The sequence below is a fragment of the Manacus candei genome, unplaced genomic scaffold (genome assembly GCF_025592945.1).
Source record: "Manacus candei isolate 608988 ecotype Guabito, Panama unplaced genomic scaffold, ASM2559294v1 h1tg000011l, whole genome shotgun sequence".
NCBI classification, from domain to species: domain Eukaryota; kingdom Metazoa; phylum Chordata; class Aves; order Passeriformes; family Pipridae; genus Manacus; species Manacus candei.
The window spans coordinates 26,340,412-26,357,905 of NW_026138059.1; the positions used below are offsets into that span (position 1 = coordinate 26,340,412).

Consider the following 17,494-nt stretch of genomic DNA (forward strand, 5'->3'; position numbering starts at 1 on the left):
TTATACATAAGGCATGCACATAAAATATTTGTGCGTGTGTGGTTTCTTTTTAAAGGCTCTGCTAGTCATGCCGTGGGTTGAGTGACAACAGCACTATGTCTGTGCACGTGGGACATACATGCAGACTCATGCATGCACTCATCCTGCTGTTTGCAGTCCTGCTATGCATGGTCAAGCATCTTGATCCTAACCAGCCTCTCCTCACAACCCTGACAGGCTGTGAGGAAGTCCTGACAAAGCTCATCTTTTTACCCCAATCTCTCTGTCCTCCATGTAGATACAATAAATTCCCAAAGAAGAGCCCACATACTGTCCACCACCTCTCTGGATCTCTGTGGCTTCCCTCCAAGCCCACTGCTCCTACTTCCTTGGCCATGGTCTCAGCATGATATGCCTCACTTCCCTCCCTGCACATCTCAGGGCTTGTACCACTCCTCATGCTGTTTCAGTTCCTGCTGCTGTCTGGATCAAGCTTCTCCTGTGTCCAGACACAACCCTGAGCAACCCTGAGATCCACATCGTCCAGAGACAGCCCTGAGAGCTGGCAAACATGGCATGGTTTGGTTGCCCTGTCATTGAAGATTTTATCTGTACCTTCCCCTGGAGGTAATGGCTCTTCAGCCTCCTTGTATGCTCTTTGAATATGGGATGGATGTACAGTTAACTACGTTCACTGCTGAGGAAGTTCAGCTCGGAAGATTGGGGCTGAGTTTTCATATGTTGGGCAACTCCTTGCAAATGGCAGCTATGACCTTAAATCCATTTTATTGTCAGTAGCAGTTAACAACTATGAGCCTTCGAAAATCATCGGCTCCTTGAGATAGGTATCCTGATATGTTCCAAAGTATCAGAGTCTCTGTTTTGGCTTCAGGAAGTGTTTGGGATCCAAAAAACTATGTGAGTTGTAGCTGTTGGAAGGCTTCATGAATTGGATTGTTTTTTCATTGGTTTTGATGAAATTCCCCGGTACAGAAAACCTGCAGTACTGGAGAGCAGTGTGACCTGCAAGGCCACCCATTGACCAGAAAAGGTCCATCCCATCTACCCTGACCTACCCCATATTGTTCTCAGAGCTCGTCATCCTGCCAAAAAAAATTATACATGTGCATGCAGGCTGTAAAATGACTGCTCTTGTCAAAGATCTTAAAAAGGAGACATGGGGATTTTTCAAAACTTTAGCTTCAGACAGCAGGTAATATTCATACTATATAAATGCTCTTTGGGTTTTTTTCTTCCTTTCACTTTTCAAAATTTCATGCCTGCTTTTATTTGGCTTGCAGGTTAATAATGCATAATATCCCAAGGGAAGTGGTGGATTCCCCAACAGTGGACACTTCAAGATTCAGCAGGACAGGATGCTACGCCATCTTGTCTAGATCATGCCTTTGCCAAGAAAGGTTGGATGAGACAATCCTTAAGATCCCTTCCAACCTGATGTTCTGTGATTCTATAATTACAGGAGTTACAGATAGGAGTTACAGAATATTTTGGGTTGGAAGGGACCCACAAGGGTCATTGAGTCCAACTTTTAAGTGATAATGACACTTCAGACTCAGGAACTGATGCTTTTTAGAGAACACAAGATTTTTTTGAGGTGTCTTTACCTCTGTCTTCAAATTGTTTTTAAACCTCAACAGTGCCTTTAGTCCAGGGGTTTTTTTAAAGAAACTGTTTTTCTTCAAAAATTATTTCTGATTTTGATGCTGAACAGCTCTCACTATCTAGGAAAAAAACCTTAAATTCTCGTAAGAAAGAAAATTAAAATGGACATAAAATGAATGAGAAGTTTGCTCTTCCATCTGTGGTCAAAAGGAAAATTTCTATGTTAGCTCCTCGCAGGAATTTATTTACAGATTTTTGCAAGCCCCAGTGTTAAAACTGCTATGGAGAGGTTGCAGGACAGTATTTTTAGAACCCTTCCTAAAACCTAGTCCTATGATGTCCCCATAATCCTCTAGCAGCTGCATAATAGAAACTCCATCTTAGCTATAGCAAAGCAAGGATGAAACAGATAGGCCTGCAAATGTCCAGCATGGAGCTCTGCTTTAAGGTGGCTGTGGGTGAATTTGCCTGTAATGTAGCTTTCCTAGAGTGCCAGCAGTGTGATGGAACTTGCAGCTCTCCTCATCTCCCCTGGTACTCCATCCTTAGTTAACAGTGCAATCAACTAGATCTTTGTTTGCCTAGAGGGACCCGAGTCCTGTTGGTGCTACACATTTCCAGTTCCTCCTGATGTTAATTGAAACTGGGGGCACACAGTGCTCTGGAGATTGGGCCCAGTAAACGTCTGGACCAGGTTCCCATTGGAACATGAAACTGAGACTTGCCCTGGGTACAAACTAGGGCAAGCAAAAGGGTGTTTTCCTATGACATTTTTCAAAGAAAGTGAAGGGGAGGTGGGCAAAACTGTTCAGTAGAAAATGCTTATGTTTCTGAGAAAAAAATTTGAAATACTTCTGATCTGAGGTAATGGTTAGTGAACAAAGTAGTTTTGATGTGTTGCACTCCCACTTTGGCTCTGTGGGGTGATCATGTCTGCTGAGATGGACCATCATGTCTCCATGGGGGTGTCACGTGGCACCTATCAAAAGAGGTTTTCTGTCTGGTGGCTTCGTTTACACAAAGCACAGGAACATGAGAGAACTGGTCTGTGTACAACACTTTAACATAATTTCTGAATCAAAATACCTTAATTGTCATCTAAAAGAATAGTGTACTTGTTCATAAGTTTTTGCAACACTAAATTAAAATCTCTGTGGAAATTAGACAGTGGTAAAATATTTAATAGAAATTTAATTCCACCGGTTTTTCATCAGAAAATTGATTTCATTTCATCCCAGAGCTAATCTTACTGTCTTGATTAAATGAGGCAGAGAGAATACTTGCTGGCTGCATGCATCTCTCTGGTCCCTCATTTAGCATTGTGTTTTTGGAGGGAGGAGGCTTCTTGCACAACATCTTTCCAGCTTTTGGCCACTCTGGCTACTTTGTGACACAGAGCTGAGGCCAGCTGAGACTGCTTGTTTTCTCCAAGATGTCTATGCCCCATACTCTTCACTGGAGTGTTTTGGAGGAGACATGTAAAAATCACAGCGTTGACAACTTTCCAAGGCCACCATCTCCTGGTTTCCTCTCATGTAAGCGTAGCTACTGAAGCACGGGGCACTTCATCCAAGGTAAATGGCTAAGCCTCCTCTCCAGTCAAACAGAGAGGGGCACCTCTCAGAGATCTGGCTCACTCATCTCTTTAGGAGGGGTTAGTTGGAAGTGCCTCTCTTCATTGCCAGTAGGGAGAGACTGACATATAGATGGATGATGTCAAATGAGATAAATCATACCGAAACTGGTCTGAATTTTGAACCTGTGCTTTATTCTCACAGTGGCCCCTTGTTCCCTTCTTAGAATTCAAGGCTGACTGTATTACCCTGGAAAAGGGTGCATTTTAGTAGACAGATGGAAGGGATCTGAGAAATGCAAACACACTATCATCAGAAATAACTTAGCTTTCCTCACCCCCTTAAAAGTTGCATCATCTTCAATGGGTTAATGCATTAACCACAATTTTGGCATTACTAGATATGAAGAATTTCAATCTCGAATTGGAACGTTTTCTTGACAGAGTAATTTGTACAGAGCACTCACAGAAAAAAACACCTGCTCACTTGAAACTGCGTCTCACCGATGCTTCACTTTACTTTGAGCAAAACTAGTATGCAGAAATCCTGCAGTCAAGTAATGGAGAACAAAAGGGCATGTGGCCTCTATTGCAGTTTAATTTTCAAAGGTTCATCTCATAGAGTTATAAAATAGTTTTTGGCATTCCAGAGGATCCAGTCAGCCCCAAGGCTGCCCCTTGTGATCAGGTTCATTGCAGCAACATTTCTCTGCTGCCATCTCCCATCCAACGCCCATCCCATGGCCCAGCAGGACGGGGGCAGGCGAACAGTGGCTGGAGGCTGGAGAAGCAATTCCCACCTGCCCAGGACTTCTCCCCAACACTCACAGTCCTGGTGGGAAGGACCACTGTCCACCCCCAAACTCCCTTAGGCCAGGCCAGTCTGAGAGGAAATGTGGCTCCCAGTGCTCTGCCCTCTGGCACTGAATTTTCAGCTGAGATTGCCCATGCAGGGCAGCTCTGCCCTCCTGAAATCCAGACTTGCTCCGAAAGAGCCATGAATTTTCACAAAAAGCCTTCAGAGATATGCTGTATGCTGACCTGATTTCATGGCTAATGTATATTTCATGTTAGGATTGCTACACCTCAAGTATCCGCACAAAACCCCTGAGCTTTTTTCTCATGGTTACCAAGGTGTCCACTGAATCCTTCAATAAAGTACATTACGGTGGTGGCTACTGGAAATATTATACCTAAACTTTAGGAGACCGGGTCATTATCATGCTCTGCTTTCACTGACTTCCTCACCCTCCTCGCAGGAAAAACAATTTCTTCTGAGCTGAAACCTGTCTCAGAGGATCTCTCACAGAGACTGAATTTGATAATATTCACTGCAGACATTTTTGACTTAGAGAAATACAACATAAACCAGAGTTTGACAGGTTTGCATTTCTTGGGGGATGCTTTTATATACTCACAACTCTTCTATCTTGAAAAATTAGTTCTTTTGAAGAATTAGATCATCGATGTACATCTTCTTTTATTAGGGAAAGAACCAGAGATGTTAATGATAAAACAATAATAATTGGATTATATTTTAATTATATTTAATTACCTTTATTTTGCTTTAGAAAACAGAATTTTTCTGGAAAAGAAAAGCTGGTTTGAGGTATTTTGCCACATTCAAGTCATGAAAAGTACAGTTTCTGGTGACTCTGGACTGCCATAAACCATATTGCTCATGTAAATAATTTGTCTCAAAAGCTGATTTTTCTGACTGATTAAAAATACATATTTTAAATCCTTATCAGAAGAAAGGTCATTCATACAGCAATGTGATTTTACTGGTAGAGATTCCACTTAGTATAATGTCTGATGAAAGAAATTCAATCCAACATTTTGAATGACTTTGGGAACCTGAAGAAATATCGTGGCACTATTTCCTTTAGGCGCTGTCATCTTCAGACTCCTTCATATCCCATCTCAGCTACTTCATCTCCCTGTAACAGTAGCCCGTAAGAAATATACTTGCTTTCCTTCACATTCTTTGTTGGCATTTAAAAAATATATATTGAGCTTTAAGAAGTTCCTGCTTCTGTTTATCACTGAATTACAGAATGGTTGGGCTTGGAAGGCACCTCTGTGGATAATGTAGTCCAATCACTCTGCTAAAGCAGGTTCACCTAAAGGAGGTTGTACAGGATTGCATCCAGGCAGGTTTTAAATATCTCCATGTTTTGGTCAGCTTTGCTAATAACTCATCCAATTCTCTGTCTTCCCTGCTAAGTGTAATGGCCGTGTATTTTTTGGTAGAGAGAACACAAAACTGTAAGGAGAACAGGGGTTCAAAGAAAGGAAATTGACTTTCAAGAAAGCTTTGCACTTCTTCTCCAGGTAATCACACCATTGCTTGTGGGTTTTGCAGCTTGATATTTTAATAGGTCTCTGTTCTCATTTTTTTCAGTGTTCCAGGTTTACAACAGGTTGTGCCAATAGAACAGATGTTATCTGAGTAGCCTCTCTTCTAATCTTTTCTAGAAATTATATTGTTGCAGTCACTGATCAAAACGGATCATCTCCTTTTTCCTGTTTACCAAAGATGGTTTTTTCATAGGCATTGTCCTCACAGGAACTGCAGTGCTGTCTGCTGAAAGTCTCCAATTTTGTGTGAAAACTTTCTACTTACTAAAAGCATCTGTAGTGCCTTTAACAGCTAAATAAATGGACTGTAAAGTCCAAACTGTTTTGACAATATGCACTGATTTGTACTAGCCGAGCATCTCTCTCTCCAGCAGCATACCACAACAGTACCAGACAGCCTCACTGCTCTAAGCAATGGAAAACAGATCACTGCTGCACTGCCCTGAGCCCCTGAAACAGCTCTCCATGGCTTCAGCAGCTGTGAAAGTGGCCTCTCAAGTTGACACTGTCTCCCTTCTTATAGCTATGGTGAAAGAACAGTAATTTTTAGCCCGTGGTCAGAGACCGCTATGGGGGTTGTGGTGTACTTCAAGGAGTATGTTAAAGCCAAACAAGAGAACTGTCATTTGCAGTTGACTTACACCTATCTTCTGGGCTTCTGCACCTTCCTGGAAATCATGTAGGGGTCTGTGGCAAATAAAATTCACAGACTGAAAATCACTGGAACAACTAGTTGGCAGAGGTCCCCATCTTCCCCTTCCCACCACTGCCCTCCCCTCCTCCACCCTCCCCCCCTTTTTTTTTAATGTTTCCAGAATTCTGGTGTATTAGTAACATATTTCCTCCTTTGTGCATGGGTGAAAAGTAAATCCTGGGAGCAGGGAAAATAAAATCCACTAAGTCATTTTGGACTCTGTCAAGTGGAAAGAAACAAGCTAGGTACTTTCCAAGGGCTGGCAGTGCTGCCCAGCTGCCCCTTTTGCCAGGATGGGATGTCACTGACTGGAAGGTTTAAGGAACCACTTGCTCAGTTTTATTTTGAATTTACAAGTTCTTAAATGCCACTGAATGACCAGCAATTTCAGTGTGTCTCCAGAACTGGTCTGTTAAAACCCTTGAGCACCTGAAGGAGTAAACACCAGTGACTCCTGCCCAGCACTGCCTACAGCAGTCCTCAGTAAGGTAGCTTCTCTCACATGCCTGTGGAGGTAGCACAATCCTTGAAGAGGGCAGGCAGGGGAACCACTGCGTGCAGATGGAAGGCACTTTTTCATTTAGACTGTCCAAGGGAAAAGAGCATCAGCCTTCTGATTACTCAGGTGTCTGACCCATCCCCATGCAAGGAGTCTGTGGCCCTTCGATTTTGGGAAAGGCTTCCTCCCCAGGCCCTTTTGTGGTCCCCCTCCTGGTTTCCTACACTGTACCCTGGTGCTCAAAGAGCAGGGACACTAATCCAAGCTTTATTGATTACCCTTGTAGCCATTTCTTTCAAAATACTCTAAGCACTAAATTGCATATTGCTCCTGCAGATGGGGGACAAGTGGTACTGCTGAAAGTATTGCTGTCGTCACTACTGAATTTGCCCAGAGACTTCCAAGAAAATTTTGTCTGCCTACTCCAAGCTACATTTAGCACAAGCCAGTCATTTGTGATTGTAGCTTATAAATACTCTTAACTACTGGGAAATAAAATACATCTTATCTAAAGGCCAATGTTCATTATTTATTACAGTCATTCATTTCCATTGTCATTACTAAGGGGGCTTTAACGCTAGCTGGGCCATTAGCCCAGCTAAGGGTCCCAGGTTTCCTTGGCATAGTTATCATCTGTTTTATCTGATATGTGGTTCCTGACAGGTACCTACACAAAGGGGAAATGGGCATCACAAAAGGAAATTCACATTTATTATTATGTCCCAGAGAGTTCATTGTAATGCCCTAGTTAGTTTTTTTTTGTTTCCTTCATCAAGTTCCTGGTAGCCAGGTGAGGATCATTAGCTTCTGAAATGAAACATTTTTATTAAGCTGATCTGTGCTGTGCCTTCTGACTCCAGATAGCATTGCCAAATTAGGAAGGCACAATCACTTCTGTGTTTGTGTTTAATAAAACACAACTTTCAGTGCTGCTGGATAAGGCTGACACTACTGCATGAAGGGCACTTGGAGCCATGCCCCACTGACTCATGGCTCTGTTTCTTCCCTTCAGAAGGTGGCGTGTGAGACTGAATCACAGCACGCATGCTGTGTGTACAGAGGGCTGAGCAGGGAGACTGCAGCATGCCAGGCATGTCCCTTATTAATCCGATGGAGTAAAAAAGTGGGTGATAATTAATCATATTCATTCACTGCCTCCAAAACCAGCCCATGATATTGCTGTGAGTTTAGCTCCTCTTCCCCTCTCTGAAAGTTCAAAAGATAAAGAAAATGCCTTTTGGCATGAATGTAATGGGAAATGGGTCAGCCACAAACTGATATATGTTCTCCAATGGCTGGACTGGTGTTAGCAGCAACTGCCTACTTTACTCCTATCCAGGGGTTCATGAGAGCTCACGGCTTCCTGAGGTCTGCTGATTCGTCTTCCTCTGGGACCGTGTGTAGAACAGGCACAAAGATGGATCAGGCTAAAAAAAGTCAAGTGAAAAGAGCAGAGGACTATTCTCCTTCTATGTAGGCTTGCAAATAACCACTCCAGAAGAAATGTGGGAGTGCACCAGAACTGGGGTGGAGTGGTTGGGTTGAACTTGAAATGCTTAGAGGTTGTTGCAGCCATGCCTGAAAGGCATAATTCCTTTATTCTCTGGTTGTACAGAACCATTTATAGCTGACATCCTGCCATCCCCATAACTGTCAGCATCTTCAAGTCATTTTACACAGCAGGGTGCTACGGTGAGTGTAAAATGATGGGGGCCAGGCCTTCACTTCCAACTATAGTGCACAGTTAGGGTTTGTTCAGTTCAGGGATGGCAACCAAGTTAGAATTAGGTCATGGCCAGAACATAAGTGGGACCAGACAGCAATGGGCACAAGCTTGAATACAATAATGAAACATCAAAGTGTTTTCAAGCCCAAGTGTAGACATGACTGGTATCTCCTATCTGTGGGGTTTAGTCTGGTCATTTATCTTTTGCATGCCTTTGAAATCTTTCTTCAGCTGCACCCCTGAAACATCTGCACATCTTGAAAAGAGCCCAGACAAAACTTTGCTGGAGTACCTTGCTGAACCCAGGAAACAGGATTCTCGCTGAGGGACTTGATACTTCATGTATCTCCCAGCAGTGCAATGGGAAGCCTCTCCCAGTAGTCCCTCCAGGGAAAGGCAGAAGGAGCATCTGCTTCAGCGAGCGGTGCTGGCATAGCTGCACTGAGCTTGAGCGACCATCACACACCCAGCTTTCACTGCTGCTTATTGGTGGGCACACTCAATTTTACCCATTTTGTCAATACTAGTGCTTCCCAAGTGCTACCATTGTGGCCTCAGACGTACGGAACACGGAGGCAGGTGTTGTATCTTTGCTGGAGACTTTGCGTTGTTAACGCTATCATGCCCCTGCAGAAGTGAACAAACCATTTATAACTGTCTCCAGAGGGAGTAGAATTAGGGACATGAAATCACAAGAAAGAAAGTGAGTTCACAGACTATACAATCCAATAATTTGCAATCATAAGCAAATATATCCCTTAAGTGATGTCCGACTCCACTCTGAAATCAGACACATTTCTTTGCCATCTGTTCCAGAATCCAGAACCAGTTTAATTAGAAGGGAAAGTCTCTAGCTACTCAATGATCATTTTGTACCTTTACTTAATCATCTTTCCAATTCTCTCCATGGACTGGAATTTCAGGTATCTTGCTGCTGACATTTCCACTCAAAACTTATTTGTGGTGCAATAATGCAGGCATAGTTTCTCATCAGCACTTGCAGAAATGGAGACTTGATCAATCCTCACTTGAAAGTCAGGTTCTGAGGTCCTATTCTACAAACTGGCATGTACCAAGGATGGAAACCTGTAAACAGCTCTCTGAAATGCCTCTTCACATTGACATTTGCTTAGTGTCTTTGTCACCCCAACTGTTTTTTTTTTCTCTCTCCAGTGAAAGATTTACGGACTTTGTTTTTATCAAAGAAAAGTCTTCATTTTCAGCATACTGTCAGGAGAAATTACTTTGAAAAATCTTAGGTAAGCCTTTCAAATGAAAGCAAAAATACATAGCATCACTCCTGCTTCTGAGGTTTATAAAAACAGAAAGAACTTTTTACATAATTTTGTCCATCTTTCTGCTGCTGTAGGACTATCTGTTTATTAGTATTATCTCCAGGGTCAATTCTATAATTATTCATAGTGATCTTTCTAACATATTCCTCTTGGGTGAAAATTAGTCCATAGTCTGTGGTGGGCTGCTCTTTCCCTGCACAGAGTAGTGGACAGTTATTATGTTTCCTTCCTAGGTAATGTCCATTGCATACTTTATTCCACTTTAGTTTTTGTCATTTAAAAACTACCTATTTAACTTCACTAACCTTCCCACAGGCGTCAGTATGTGCTAAGAATAGGCTATCATCACTATATGTAGGATTGGGAAGTAACAAAATTGGCCTGGTTTTACTGGATTTCTCATTGGTTTCATAGCTCTTCTTTGAACTCCTCCAACTACTTATCAAAAGCTATTTTTTTCAGAGAATAAGTGATCTAAACTAAAGATCAGTTGCATTAAGAGCATCACTCTGTGCGAGCAATTGTGCGTGGTAATTTTCTGTGTGGAGAGGGCACATGAGAGAAAGCAGGTCTGTTACTGTGAAAGAGAGAAAATGTACTGACTTACAACATAATGTCCCTACTGAAGAAGGCCAAAATTATATTAATCTGTATTTGTCTCTAAAATTCATTGTAGGTTAATATGCCCTGAACGTTGTCACTGCTTGGTCTCTTGGTATTGCTGCCACTTCACAGACTGCTTCTTCTGGTGGGATGTTTTTATTATGCATAACTGAACCTCACTTTGTAATTGCATCCTGCCTCTGACTGTTCCTCTTGATTAGTGAAGAACAAGGATTGGAAAGGACCGTGTGGGTCACTAAGTGCAATCCTTAGCAGTTTCAGGCAACTGTGCTATAGACGTAAATGTAGAGTGCTGAATGGTTCCAGAACTTGTGCCTTTCTGTATATGTCTTCCAAACAGCCTCCAACTACCTAGCAAGGGAATTTTAAACCCCAAAGACCAATGACTGTTGTGTGACTGTGGCCAAGCTATAAAAAAGGCAAAACTGGACACTACGGTAAAAGCAGTGCTGGACAACTACTCTGCCCTCCAAAGCAGAGTCTAAAAGTTCCTGGGTGTTCATGGACTGAATGCTCCAAACAAAGAGCAGCACAGAGTGCTCACGGTGAAACAGGAGAGACCACAGTTCTCAGTGGTTGACAGTCATTCCAACCTGTCCATCCAACATGACTGTGGGGTTGAGGGGGCATTAAAAAAGGGAAGAAAGAAGTGTAACTTGATTAATCCTTCCCAAAACACCCAAGGATGCCAATGGTTCCAGAGGTCCTCTGGGACACAGGGTTCTGTGGTATCAACAACCTTAGGGTCACTGCTGCTTGCAAATGGCTTTTCTGGTGCTCGTGCTGTGGCCTTGCTGCTGTCTTCAGCAAATAAGGAGATCTAGCAATGGGAAAATAAGTGGTATTGCTATGAAATCACTGGTTACAGTTATGCTTAAAAAATGCTCTTAACTATCTGCGATATAAAAAGCAAGTCTATTGCAAAATATGGATGTGTTTCAGACTTAATGAGCCTTCCCTGTGTAGAAGAGTCTGGGGTGCAGGAACAAGTTTAATACAGGTGAAGTTAGGCTTCAGCTTTGGTCTGAGGGCTCCCCAAAGTTTTTAACTTGGCTAGTGAGAAGGTCAAACACAAAATGTTGTCACTGCTTTGGACCTGGGCTGGTTATTTCCAAAACATGCACAAAGCCCTGTCACTCTTAATGCTGCTGGTATGGGTGAAAGTGAGAAGAGGATTTCTTTGCTGAAAGGTCTTTATTCCTTCCTCATCCCAAAAACTTCTTGGTCATGGTGACTCTGTAAACCTTTCTCTAGCGGGTCCTTGCTTTCTCTGACTGCTTCAGTGACATTTCCTACCCTTCTCATATATCTCTGTCCTCTTCTGGACTGGTGGGATGAGGTTTGCTTGGAGGTGATGGACAGCATTGCCTCTGCCTGCATAGGATGCTCATGGACCAGGCTGAAAACCACACTATGCATCTGCTCAGCTTTCTCCTGCTCTCTCTATCCACTTCCCCTGCCTTCATGCAGGAATGGGTTCTTGAACCTTCCTGTTTGGCTCTGACAAAGACCCTGGCTGGGTGTTTGCATTTGGCCATATGGAGACCCTTCTGCTCACACCACCAGGTCCTGGTATTGCCTTGCTGGGTGTTTCAAGTGACTCCCACAGTTTCAGCTCAGGCAGGAACATTTCAGCCTCTGCAAAACACCCAAACAAAGTGTGACTCTTGCATCCACCAGTTTACCCATTTGCTGGTAAAACAATAGCTTTTCTTTGTGGTTCATTTTTACTGCCCTCCTGATAAGAAAAGTTGTTGTGGTTTAACTCCAACCAGCAGCTAAGTATTACTCCTCACCCCTAGGTAGGGTGGAGTGGAGAATTGGAAAAAGGTAAAACTTGTGAGTTAAGAACAGTTTGCTAATGGAAATAAAGTAAAATATAATAATAATAGCAACAACAACAACAACTGTAGTAGTAGTAGTAGTAGCAGTAGTAGTAGTAGTAGTAGTAGCAGTAGTAGTAGTAATAACGAGAGAGAGAATAAACCCAAGAAAACCAAGGGATACAAAATTGCTCATCACCCGCTGACTGAACCCCAGCCCATCCCACAGCAGCGATTGTCTCCTCCCAATCAACTTCTCCCAGTTTATATACTGGGCATGATGTTCTATTGTATGAAATATCCCTTTGGCCATTTTGAGTCAGCTGTCTTGGCCTTGCTCCGTTCTGGTTTCTTGTGCATGAGACACTAAAAAGTCCTTGACTTTGGGTAAACACCACTTAGCCACAACCAAAATATCAGTGTATTATCAACATGATTCTCCTGCTAAATCCAAACCACAGCACTGAACCAGCTACTAGCAAGAAAACTAACTCTATCTGAGTCAAAACCAGGACAAAGGTAAAACTTAGTTGTGTGTATTTGGGGAAACTTCAAGGCAGACCACAAAGTGATGGCTCCCCACACTTCAGAGTGATTGCAGTGGGTTCTTTAGCTTCTGCAGTTTCTTTAATAAACACTCCATAGTGTCAGCCAGCAATTTAATGCTTTGTACTCTAACATGCTCATTGCCAATAAAAAGCACTTTTCAGAAAAAAATCACTTTATTAATGTCTTTCTAACTTACTGAGAAGACAAGTAATGTCTTGACCTTGTCCTGCACACCTCAAACCTGACCTAAACACAGGAACATAGTGTCTGGGCAAATGAAGAAAAAAAAAAAAGAAAACACTAAGTAATCAGTTTCTGTCTTACCTTTACCTCATCCAGCCAAGTGCTGTGAACCTAAGAGGAGGGTCATCTGCCTATGCTCCTTTTCTTAGTTCTGGACCTTCTGTTCCATCTTGTTACAAAGCCAGGCAGCAAGAGACGGAACAAGATGTGGGCTTTGACTGAGCTTAAGTAATTTGGGAGAAAAATAAGTGGGACCTTGGAAAACGAAGACAGTCTATAATGACATGAAACTTTCTGAACATCTGGTAGCCTCAGGAAAGGCAGACCTTCCAAAGTGGGAACCAAATCCTGAGGCATTTGGGGCCAGCTGATGGTGTTTTTTTACTCATGTTCCATGAAGATTAAAACTATTGGAAATAGTTGATTTGTTTACTGTTATTTTTAATGATAATGTTTGTAAACTTGTTTGGTTTAAAAGGTTATTTCATTTGGTTGATTATGTTTTTCTAAGCCTGTGATATCCTAAGGTTTAACAACCACACTGTGTCGTCACGATTTTATATTCATAATGAATTTTTGCGTGCTAATAAAATACCAGTGCTTCAGCTTCCAGAAACCTCAAGGCAAATATTTTATTACATCATGAAATTAATTTTTATTGCCCTTCTGTTCTGTGAAGCAGGAACACAAAGCAATATGAAAAAAAATCAACCAAAGTGGCCTTTTCAGCAGCTTCACATCCAGAATTTGTTTGTTAGTCTCTAAGGAGATATACTCCTCAGATTGATGATCAAAGCTGAGGGGGTAATGACACATTGTACAGACTGAGTCTATTGAAAAAATGTCCCTGGTAAGGAAGCATTAAGCATTATGGGACCTCACAGACCATCTTGCTGACTTGCTCAGAATTACAATGGAGTTTCTGCCTCACAAACTCACAGGAGATGTAGATGTTAGTGCCTGCTTTTGCGCCTGGTCACAGTGAGAGTTGACCAAATACTGCACTATTTGTTGGAACAGTGGAGTTGGAGCCCTGCTGTATCATCTGCTGCAGTTTTGTGATCTGACAGCAGCAGTGTAAATGCTGAATTATTTGATTTAAAAGAACTGCTTGTGGTTTATCCTCCCTGTTTTCAGGAGGCCAGGAGATGTCAGCCAGAGAAATACATCCACAGGCATCAAAGCCGTGCTGGCATTTCACAGACGGTGGTCAGGGGATGTTGCAGCTCTTAGGGACATCTAACTGGATGTGGCATGGACAGACTGCTCAAAAAACCAGCTGGATTCTACCAGGAGGTGATGTCTGGCGGCTGTGGCAGACGGAGCTGCCGCACTCCCAGATGTGGGCATGTGCTGCCAGGTGAACTGGCCATTTGTGTAGCTATATACTCCTATTTATGTAGCCATTTGTTACAGACTGTGGCTCTATAGGCAGAAGAGAGCATGTGTTTGCAGCATATGAACAATTAGATGTCTCTGCACACAAATGGGAGCTCTGTGCGTCCTGCACTGCAAACACGGCAATTTGTGCGTGCTCACGTGTGTCCTGTCAATGTTTGTTTAATGCTTCAGCTGCACTCACTTTTTCACTTATAGTTTGTATTTTAATATGCAGGCACTTGTCAAAGTGTATCCACTTAGCAAACATCTGGCCTTGCTGGGTTTTTAAACGAAACACACATTTTAACAACATCTGACTTCTCAGTCAGTACCGAGAAAATTAATAGATCCAATAATCTTTCCTTTTCTCCCATGCAAGGCTGACTGGTCCTTCTTCCCTAGCACACCCTCTTCTGTGTGCCCTACCTGGGCCTGGAGGTTGCAGCAGTTGGACCCAGCCAGCACCTTGCTTCACAGAAGAGTGTTTGGTGCTTCATAAAACTTGCAGGAGCCCCGAAGCTCACTCATGACCTTTGAAATTATGAGCTTCTAAGGTCAATTGATTGAACATGGGAAGCCTGACTCTTCTTCAGTAGAAGAAGGTACTTTTATTTGTTCAGCAGACCTTTAAAGGCTCACCTCAAATTAAGAATTTAGTTAAGGATTTAAATTAAGTGAAGATCTAATCAGTACAGTTATGCATTATCAGACAAGTATCAGGGTTGAGGCAATTTGCTTTGTCAGGTTAGTATTTGTACCAGTTAATGGGAAGTAAAGTGGCATTAATGAACAAACACAAGATCCAGTGAAAGTCAATCAGGGAACCTTCGTTAGACAACCAAAATCTCTCTCTCTTTGCTCAGTGTGATGTAACACCACCTGGCCTTCAACTCTTTCTTTACAGATTCCTAAAGGATCAAATAACTGAAACTTTCACAGCCTTGTGCTCACCATCATGAGCTTATGTGCCAGAGATGACCCTGATACACTCTGTCTTCACACACTAAGATAGGGTAAGTGATACAAGAGTAAACTTCTTCATCCTAAGCCAGTGCTGTCAGGAGCAGCTCCCAGCTACCTGGAATGGTTCAGCATGCCCATTTCCAGGTCTGTTCTGGTTTTTTTCCAAGCTAATGGTTTCCTCTCAAAGGTCTTTGGAGGAGGACTTGCTGCTTCTCACTCCAGCATCACTGCCCAGCTGGGGGGACCAGACCGTGGGTGTTTACCATATGAATGGTGACATGACTACATATGGACTTTGAACTCCAACACCTGCACAGCCCAGTTTCAAACTCTGCTTCCTGGGAATGCTCATGTGTGCAGCCTTGAAACACTGACTTTACAAGGCTGAGTGCTGATAGAAGCCTGTCATATGAATATGCAAGACAGCAAGTACCAAGAGAGGTTGCTGGCCAAATTCATTAAAATCTGTGAGTGACTGTGTCTGGGAACATTTTGGCAGAGCTCATCCAGCTCTCCAACTTATTAATCCTTCCAGCACAATCATTAGATGTGGAGTTAGGGAGATGCTGATGATTTGTTTTATCACCGTTTAACAGTCAGATGAACTTTGCCAATGTTACGCTGATCTAAGACCTCATCACATGCAGCTTAAGAGAGCCAGATGAAGAGCTTCTGCTGGAACATGATCTGGCTACCTCCCCTGATGCAGAGAAGACATCTAGGTTTCCCTACTGCTAGAGATGCTCTCCTTTCTCCTCTTCTGTGTTGCTGGAGAGGACCCTGGTAACCAGTCTTCTCACTCAGGAGCCCCTGTCCTGCACCTGCAATTATCTGAGAAGACTCTGGGTCAAAACAAGCATTATCAGCTGCATTGTTGCTCTCTGAAGTGCACTTTAAAGGAAGAGTGAAGGAATGAAAATCCTGGTCCAGGATTTTCCAGGATGAAAATAGCCCAAGATGGCTACTATGGATGGATGGTGTAGGAGTCTTTACAGACATTGTGCAGAATAGTCCTTGGAGGAGTCTGGAAGGGACTGAGCTCTGGGCAAGTGACAGGTGCTGGGAACAGGAATCAGTTGCCCCAATAAGATGCATTAACTGGTTTTACAGACATTTCCAGGAGATGAGAGCTTTGTAAGTGTGAGAGCTTTTTGAGTGTAAGACAGACATTTGCAGTTCACCTGCATGAAGGCCTTTTCAGCATCAGCAGGGGAAATGAGAAAGATAACTTTGATTCACATACAAGATGAAGGAGGTTGACAAGGATCTGCAGCAGGAAGATATACATATGTAAATAAGTGAGCAGAACAAGCAGACCTCTGGGTACTAGAGGTCTGTGCAACTCTTGAGAATTTTATCCTTTCCATTTTCACAAGTAGGTCATAGAAAGTTGCTGAAGGGGTCAGCTTTCAGCTTGATATAACTCAATATAACTGATTCTAATGGGTTTCTTAAGTCATAAAAGGTGATTTTGTTTAGGTCTTCATCCTAAAGGCAATATTTCCAAAACCCTGGATAGGTAAAAAATGCATACCGAAGTGATTCCTAATACTCAGGACTTTAATGTGACTGCTCTCAGTCATTTTTACAAGATGATGATGAACAAACACTCCAATTCCCACTACTTCTTTTCCCCAGTATAGGAAAGTAGGGGTACATAGCATTATAGCTGTGAAGTATCAATAGAGAAGCATAGGAAAGCTAGAAGTTTCCAGAGTATGCACTTCTTTGGTATGTAGAGCTAAAGGAAACTGTCTGCAAGGGGGATATCTCTGCTGACAGCTCAGGCTAGCCCAGCCCCACTTTTACAATGCAAACACAGTCATGCAAAGTCCTTTTCTTAGCCCAAGGTGCAGGGCTGACAGATGAGAGGGACACCAACCCTCTCCAGGTGCACTGTATGGCTTACTTCATGGACTGCTGTCTGTCAAGGGCTTCGGTGGGAATGGGGCATGAAAAGACCAACTGCTACAGTATCCTCCACCATCAGTGTCCTGCTTGGAACTCCCCAAGGCCAACAGGGACCCTTTGGGTGAGTATGAGATGCTCAAAGGGTAATCCTTTCTTCCTCTTCAGTCAAAGGGAAAGGGCGAATTAACATGGAGAACAACTTAAGGAGAGATGTCACCCCTCAGAGACCGGGGACCTCTGCAGGGGAAGAG

At 42.8% G+C, this 17,494-nt stretch overlaps 1 long non-coding RNA gene across 1 annotated transcript in view; it reads left to right on the plus strand.

Annotated features, from left to right (window-relative positions):
* LOC127466759 (uncharacterized) overlaps window positions 1-15,365 on the plus strand; it is a 53,396-nt gene extending 38,031 nt beyond the window's left edge. Inside the window, exon 3 of the long non-coding RNA XR_007902844.1 lies at window positions 15,274-15,365. This is a non-coding gene — a long non-coding RNA (uncharacterized LOC127466759). The remainder of the gene's footprint in view (window positions 1-15,273) is intronic.
* The last annotated feature ends 2,129 nt before the right edge of the window (window positions 15,366-17,494 follow it).